The 7,736-nt window shown below is 37.8% G+C and overlaps 1 long non-coding RNA gene across 2 annotated transcripts; it reads left to right on the forward strand.

The window, feature by feature from the left end:
- Positions 1 to 4,166: 4,166 nt before the first annotated feature.
- Positions 4,167 to 6,673, forward strand: LOC131617271 (uncharacterized). 2 transcript variants are annotated; one of them, XR_009288518.1, is made up of 4 exons: positions 4,167 to 4,764; positions 5,599 to 5,764; positions 5,871 to 5,989; positions 6,296 to 6,673. It is a non-coding gene; the product is annotated as an uncharacterized LOC131617271 (long non-coding RNA). The 2 variants fall into 2 exon arrangements; XR_009288516.1 differs by having other exon boundaries at positions 5,599 to 5,732.
- The last annotated feature ends 1,063 nt before the right edge of the window (positions 6,674 to 7,736 follow it).

Here is a 7,736-nt window from a genome sequence, read left to right on the forward strand (position 1 = left end):
AGAGCAAGGGAGAAGAAATATTTTAATTACAAATATGGTTATTCACAATTGGAGGATAAATATTTTAAAATTAACTAGACAAATATCCGTGAGTCCGCGTTGTTATAATATAAATTTATAATTAAATTTTGTTTTATAAATGCAAAAGATTTAAATAGATTTAGTTTTATAAATGCAAAAGATTTAAATAGATATATAATCAAAATAAATGTTAAATTAAATTTTGTTTTATAAATGCAAAAGATTTAAATAGATTTAGTTTTATAAATGCAAAAGATTTAAATAGATATATAATCAAAATAAATGTTAAAGTAGATGAAATGTATTTTGACAATTATATAATTCAAATATTGTCTATACAACAATAATAATTTCAAGTATATTAGTAAAAATAATAAACAATAGAAATAACAATTCCGACATTCATTAGGATGTCTTTGTTATCTCATTTTTCAACACAACATAAATAAGAGGTTTGGTGGGCTTAGGCCCTCCATGTTATCAAAAAATAAATAAATAAGAGGTTTGAAAATGAATCTCAGATGATGATAAATTAATTTGAATTTTGCTCTAGATGAAATTGGTTATTGGTAGGGGTGACAAAATGGGCCTGGCCTGTTGGACATATATGTTTTGCTCGCACTTTTGTGTGGGGCGGGTCAAGGTTTTAGGCCCTCACCCTCTAGTGTAACCACCCTGTCCCGTTTTTTATGCGGACATGTGCATTAACATATATTTTGTATTTTTAGGCTTAAAAAGTGCAGCGCCTACAGACTTAGCCCGCCATACCATCACTTTTTTGTGGGGAGGGCAAAGCTTTTAGGCCCGCACCTCAACTATGACTGTCCCGCCCCGCCTCGTTTTCTTGCGGGCTTTTGTGGGGCGGGCATGCCCATTTGCCTCCCCTAGTCATTGGTGAGTTAAAGACTTGTTTTTCTGGGTGCATCTGATCGAAACATGCGTTGGTATGGAAGTTAAAACATGGGTCTCATCACTAGGTCGACTTGAGATGAAAAGTTGCTCGAATTAAGGGACATAGTGAAGTTTGGAAAACTTTTGAATGTTACTACTATTCTTACGAGTATGTCGAAATAAGACGTAAATGGATAAGATCAGACAATTATTTGGGATGGGAGAGAGATTATCTGTGGCGAAAGTTGCATGAAAATGAAGACGTGTCAGATGTTGCTTAGTTGACCGTTAGTGACAGTTATGTTAGGATTAGTATATAAACACTTCATGTATGTAGGATTAGAGGTCAACAATTTCACACAAATTCTATATACTTAAAGTATCCAATTGTGAGTGAGAAAAGAGTAATCTAAAAATATATGCACTTGTGTTCCATTTATGGATTAAATTTCTTTTATTTTTCATTGTCATTCGCTACATTAAAGTTCCTCTCATAGATCTTTGCATTTTGATTTAATATCAAATGTGTTTCAAACTTACAATTTTTGCACAATTTATCCCGGGATATTTTCGAGTTTAATCCCTTAAGTTAAATCAAACTTGTCTTTGTTTACTTAATTTTCCAATAAACAAATTGGCACGCCCAATGGGGCATCTGTGTAAAAAAAAAACTTTTTAAAATCTGCATATAGGTTCTCCACTTATGAAACTTCTCAAGGTCTTGAATGTGCATGCGATTGAGGAGTGGTAGGATAACCAAAAAGGACGTTAGAAAACCAACTAGGAGATGCGTTATAAGAATGGCTAATCCAAGGAATAACACCAATGGAGAACAACCATCCAATACTACAGGTGGAGGCATAGTCGCTGCGACTTCGACTAAAGCAAATGCCTCCATAACAAGCACGACAACCACACTATCAATTGTCCAATAAAGGGAAGTTATTTCCCCAACAATAACAGCAAGAATCCCTACGGCTCTGAGATCAACAATGCAAGTGATTTTAGGCCTTATGCTTAGTCAGGAACAACCTTATGGCATGCCAACAACAATGATGGCAGGCTTACAAACGAACGCGTCAACATTTGTTGATACAAGACGTTTGCTTATTTGTCGTCTTTCACATTAGGATCGGCCATAAATAACCCTGGTCTAACTACTCAACAATCAACCCCAATTGGGAATGGGATTCGTTTCCCAAGCCATGCCAACTTTCACCATAAAATCTATGGGGACAATGGAACAACAAATGAATGAGAGTAACCATGATATGGTTAACTTGCTAACCCGACAAATGGGTACTATATTCAACTCTTTGATTGAAACTATGAATCATAATTACCAACAATTAGTGAATTAAATTACTTGAATCACTGATTTCTTTGGCGCCCCTCGGGCGCAAGTTCGTCAAATTGTGCAACCCCGGGTGACTAGGCTGACTTAGAAAAAAAAGGGGTAGCCCCATATAGTTGAACAAGGGCCTAGGGACATCAAGCAAAGAAACCCTTAAGCTTTTGTGCTTAACTGAAATCAGGACGCCAACCAAGTGGTCCATCAAGTCCGACAAGAAAACCTGGCAAGATAGAATAATCTTGCAGCCATGGTTGAAAGAATCATAGTCAAAAATAGATTGAATGTCGGTCTGCAAAGGCCGAATTATACATCCCCTCCGTCGGAGTACGTATTATAGATAGAACTCCCAAGAGCTTGGTGTCGCACGCTCGCAAAAAATGAACAGAGTCGCCACCAATATATTTATCCCATAAGGGAAAGGAATATCAGAAAACCTAACAAAGGAAGGAACAGGGTCTTGCGACCAAAGAATCAAGGTACGGAAGTCGGTTACGCGAGGGGAAGGTATTAGCACCCCTCGCGCCCATCGTACTCGATGGTATCCACCTATGTTTGTTTCTATCTAAAGGGTGTATCTATGTCTAAACCTAAATGTGAATGCATGCAAAAGAAATACGGGGAAAAGAAGGAATATTTACAAGTGTGCTCGTTCAAGCCCCGCGACTTGATGCCTACGTATCCTTTTCAGGAATCAGAGCGCCGTAGTTCGGCTCATATGTTTTTGTTTGTTTTTGTGTTTTTTAGTTGGGCGGAGTTAACGCTCGCGCTCTTGCATAAGGGATCGACCTAGGATGCAGTAGAGCGGAGATAATAATGCCCTTAAGAAAGGAGGTGAGAGAGAGATTTTGAGGGTTTCGAGGAAATCCCTTAAGCAAGGGAAACTCGAGTTACTCTTTGGTTTGTGTTTTTTAGAAGTTGGGAACTTACGCCTGAATGGGACCCTTAAGCAAGGGAGATCCAAGCACTCGAACATTCCCTTAAGCAAGGGATGTTTCAAGCTTTCATTCCCTTTTTAAGAATTTTCACTTTGATTATTAGTGTTTTAAGTATTTTCTTTGTATTTTTTATGGGGATTTTATTCAAGTATTTATAGATGTTTTATGTTGTAAAAGAAAAAGAATGAAAAAAGTGGGGGACTAGCCTAATCTCTAAGCCTAGGGTTATTCTTAAAAGTCTAATTCTAATGGAATGGGAAAAGATTCTAAAAGGAGCACTAAAAGATATTAACAAAGTAGGCCAAAATATGGCCAAAATCACATAACAAAATCATACCAAAAACTTGAAAATGATACAAAAAAATAAAAGGAGCAATTCAAACATTAATACAAAATTAGTCTAAAAAACACTATTATTTTTATGAATTTTTTAATGTGGGAAATTCTATCAATTATGTCAAAATTAAACTAAACTAACTACTATTTGCTACTAAGCCCAAACTAGTATTTTTATTACTTAAAAATCTAACCGAAATGGTGATTATTTACTCTTTTATCACTAAGGAAAAATAAGAAAAAACTATATTTAAAAAAAGCTAAATTCTAATAAGGAAAATAATAGAGTCAGGGGGGTTTATTATGAAAATAGAAGTAGCATCATCACTTAGACGCAGGGCCCAAACAGTGAAAAGCCCAAAGGCATTTTTGTTCAATTATGGCAGCAAAAAAATGAGTAATGGGCTCAGAGGAGGGTGCACACAGCAAATCGTGTGAAGGCCCAAGGAATTTGTTTTTGGTTATTCAGCTAACACACAAAATGATGACAATGGGCCTACTAGGGGTGAGATACGAATTTAGTGAAGGCCCAGGGAGTTAGAATCCAGATTTCATTCTGCAAGATATTTTAATTAGAGAAAGAAAAGGGATTCAATTAAAAAATAAAAAATAAAAATTAAAATGAAAGGGGATTAGGTTTTACCTGCATTGTGACTGTTGGTCTTCTCCTTCTCTCAAATGTGCTCACGGCGGAGATGAACTCTCCTCCAATCTCCGACTCGATTTCACTCTCTCCGCCACCGAAATGAACACCTAATCGCGACCTCTCCACTCACGAATAAGTCACAGCGGCGGCCGGAGGCAAGATTCCCCGATTCATCTCGCCGCGAACACCATGACTCAACCCTCTATCCATTCGGATGAACAGCGTGACTCGAGCTTCATCTCTGGAGAGCCTTTTCAATCTCCACCGCAAGCTCTCTCTCACGATCTCCTTCTTCGTTGAGATTTCGTTCCTGTTTTGAAGCGCTATCGTGAGTTAGTGACGATGACCGTTGTTGATACTTGATTTCTGCAGGTGATTAGAGATGATGATGATTGAAGGGAGACGACGCCTGTGCGATTGAAGCGTGAAGATGAAAAGGACTTGGAGATTGATACGTTGATGAAGAAGGTGATGGAGGCTTCGGTTAGAGGCTGCGTTAAGAGCTGAACGATGGCTCTGGGGTGATGAAGATTGAGTGTGAATTGAGAGAGAAAATTCAGAGAATTTGTTACATTTTTCCGGTGAGTTTCTTTTCCGATTCTGTTACGTTCTGAATCTGTTATTTTTCTATGAAATCTTCTTCCCTTTTTGTGTTTCTTTTTCTGTTGATTGAATGGGAGAATGGTGGAGTAGAGAGAAGAGGCGAAGATGGTGAATGTGAAGGAGGGGAAAGGGGTGAAGGAGAGTTGCAGAGTGAATTGGAGAGAGGATGAAGGAGAAGGTGGCCTGTGTGAATGAAGCGTGAAGAATTGTGGAAGGTGAAAAAAATGGTGATTATGGCGTGTAGCTGAGAATTGGAGGGAGAGATTGTTTATATAGGCTGAGCGTGAGAAGAGAGTCCAGTTACAGAGGGAGGGTGATTGAGAGCCGTTGGATTGATTTTCAGTTATGAAATTGAAGGGTGAGATTGAGTTGAAAAGATGAGGTTAGTTGCTTCTGTTTTGGTGGTTATGTGACAGTTAGGAAGTTAGTTATTTTGATTCTGTTTTTGGTTGTTTCAGAGTTAGTTATAGGATCTCTTAGGTGGTTATAGTTGGGAAATTCTGTTATGGATTAGTTTGAGAATTCGTTGGGAGGTTGTTAGGATTCGGTTATAGGTTTGTAGTTTTGTTGGAAGTCAGTTAAGACTGAAGCTCTGTTAGTTTTAGGAACTGTTAGAAATCAAAAGTTGGTTAACCGAACCGGTATGTGGTTGTTAGTAAGAGCTGGCACTGTTAGTTAATGTTAGTTATAAGCTGAGGTGTGAGTTAGTTATAAACTGTTAGGGGTTGGTTATTAATCTTTGCAGAGTTGTGTATGTGCAGCGTTGGTTTTACTTAGAAAATTCTGAACTGATATCCTCTCTCTTTTTGCAGGGCAGATGGTTAAAAGCTTGCTTGATTATCGGGTGGACTTTGGACGGTGAAGCTGTTTGTTATTTGTTGTGGCAGGTATGATGCTGTTTGGATGACTTGAACGTGTTCTCGATCCGACGTACACTTAACCAAAGGTGCAAGATGTTTTTTAACTGAACTGAACACTGTATGTATGATATGATGATGGATTATTATGTTGAGTTTTGTTTTGTAGGCCATGTACAGGATCATGATGAATTGACTTTCGCTTTTGAACTCTTGTATGTTTGCAGGTTACGACTTGGCTTTTGGATGTAGGCTTGCAATGCGCTGTAGAGTCGGTTGGCACATGAATGGTACATATCTGGATATAGCTTTGATGCAATAAAACTGAACCATGTACTAAGTACTGGTAAGAACTGATGTTGTCTTTAAGTGTTGCTCTGTTTTTAGATGTTATGATTGAATGTTGACTTGGTTTGAACCAAACTGGTTTTATGTGTGCATGATATTGAATGAGGATGGTTTGAATTAATTGGCTTATGCAGGGTTGTACCTATTTTAAATGGAAAACTAGGAGGTAGTTAGAATTTGGAATTGTTTAGTAGGAATGAACTTGTATGAATGTATGGAGTTGTTTATTTTTGTTATGAATGAAAATGTGGGGCTGCCTTTGTATTTGTTCTGAATTTTTTGGCTTTTCTGAATTTTAATGCAGGGGCTGGTGGCTTCCGGTTCGGGTGTTCTTGTGTGAGACCCGGTTTCTCTTGATGTGCATCAAGACATCTTTGGATCATACATCCAAAAGGAGGACGCGTTGTATTGCTTGACATGATGATAGATGAAGGTGAAGAAGCTTTAGACACCATAGGCTCACGTGCATTTTTGTGTAATTTCTATGTAATAGTATAGTGATGCTGGTGGTGTAATAGTATAATGATATGTAATATGGTTTGGCCATGAGATGTATCTTGGAATTGTAATGAATCGGTCCTTAGAATATGTATATTTTTGTGGAAATGGATTCTTGCACATGGAAGTGTATAGTGAAGGAATGCGTTTAGAAATGTGGAAATGGATTCTTGCACATGGAATGTAACGGTGACTGAACATGGTTCTTCATGAAAGTGTCATGGCTTCTTCTTTCAAATAAAGTTTGAAATTTGTTCATCCCAAGTGTCTTTAATTAAAACTTTCAGTCTTGTCCCAATTTGCAACTTGAAAACTTGGGTGGACCCAATCAAGAAATCCCAAGATGTCTTAGGATAGACCATGGTCAAAATTTTGACAAATACTTTCCAACTTTGAAAATGGTTCACGTTGTTCCAAGGTTTGACTCTCCGCACTTTGCACTTTAATATTTCGAACGACCTTAAACCCATAATTTGCAACAGAAATGAGACCCTTTAATCAACGAATTGTAACACAATCCACTTAGGTGAATCAAGTCAATAACCTGTGATGGAAACACTTTGAATGGACCAATGTTTGTTGGCATAATTAATTCGTCCAAAGGAATCACTGCTCTCCACCATGATACCATGAAGATCATCACATTATAAAGATCATCACGCATAGGGAAGTAAACCCCCACCTTTGTTCTTGACGAAACCAGATGAAGAAGTAGCCTTTGTAGCTTGATGAGAAAGAAGTCCACGGTGCCCATATTTCAAAACCTTGACCCCACAGTCCCCTACTCAAAGAAGAACCAAAGGAATCAAGCTTGAGTGAAGTAGAAGCTCTAGTTTCCAAGATCCTTGATCCCATGTCGAATTTTATTGATTAATGATGCATGATGTGTTAATGACCTAATGGAGGTATGCAGATGAATGTAATGCTTAAGCCAGTTAGAAGTTAAAGGGGTAGGACAAATTTGGGGTATGACAGCTGCCCCTATTTAATCGTCTTAAACCTGAAGGTGAGATTCGCGTTAGTCTTTCGAACATTCAAGGTAGAAGAAGATTAAATATCAAGACCTGAAATTTGGCCTGAAATGATGGTGTGATTGTTATCCTTATTTTTTATTTTTGATATTTGCTGGGGAAAGAGAATTTTTGTTTTTCTGATGGAAATATTTACAGTGAGTCATTGGATGAATGGCGAGAGCTTGTAACGTAGCCCAAGGTGCCAATACAAGGTTCTCAAAGGAAATGTTTACT

The sequence above is a fragment of the Vicia villosa genome, linkage group LG7 (assembly GCF_029867415.1).
Source record: "Vicia villosa cultivar HV-30 ecotype Madison, WI linkage group LG7, Vvil1.0, whole genome shotgun sequence".
Taxonomy (NCBI): Eukaryota; Viridiplantae; Streptophyta; class Magnoliopsida; order Fabales; family Fabaceae; genus Vicia; species Vicia villosa.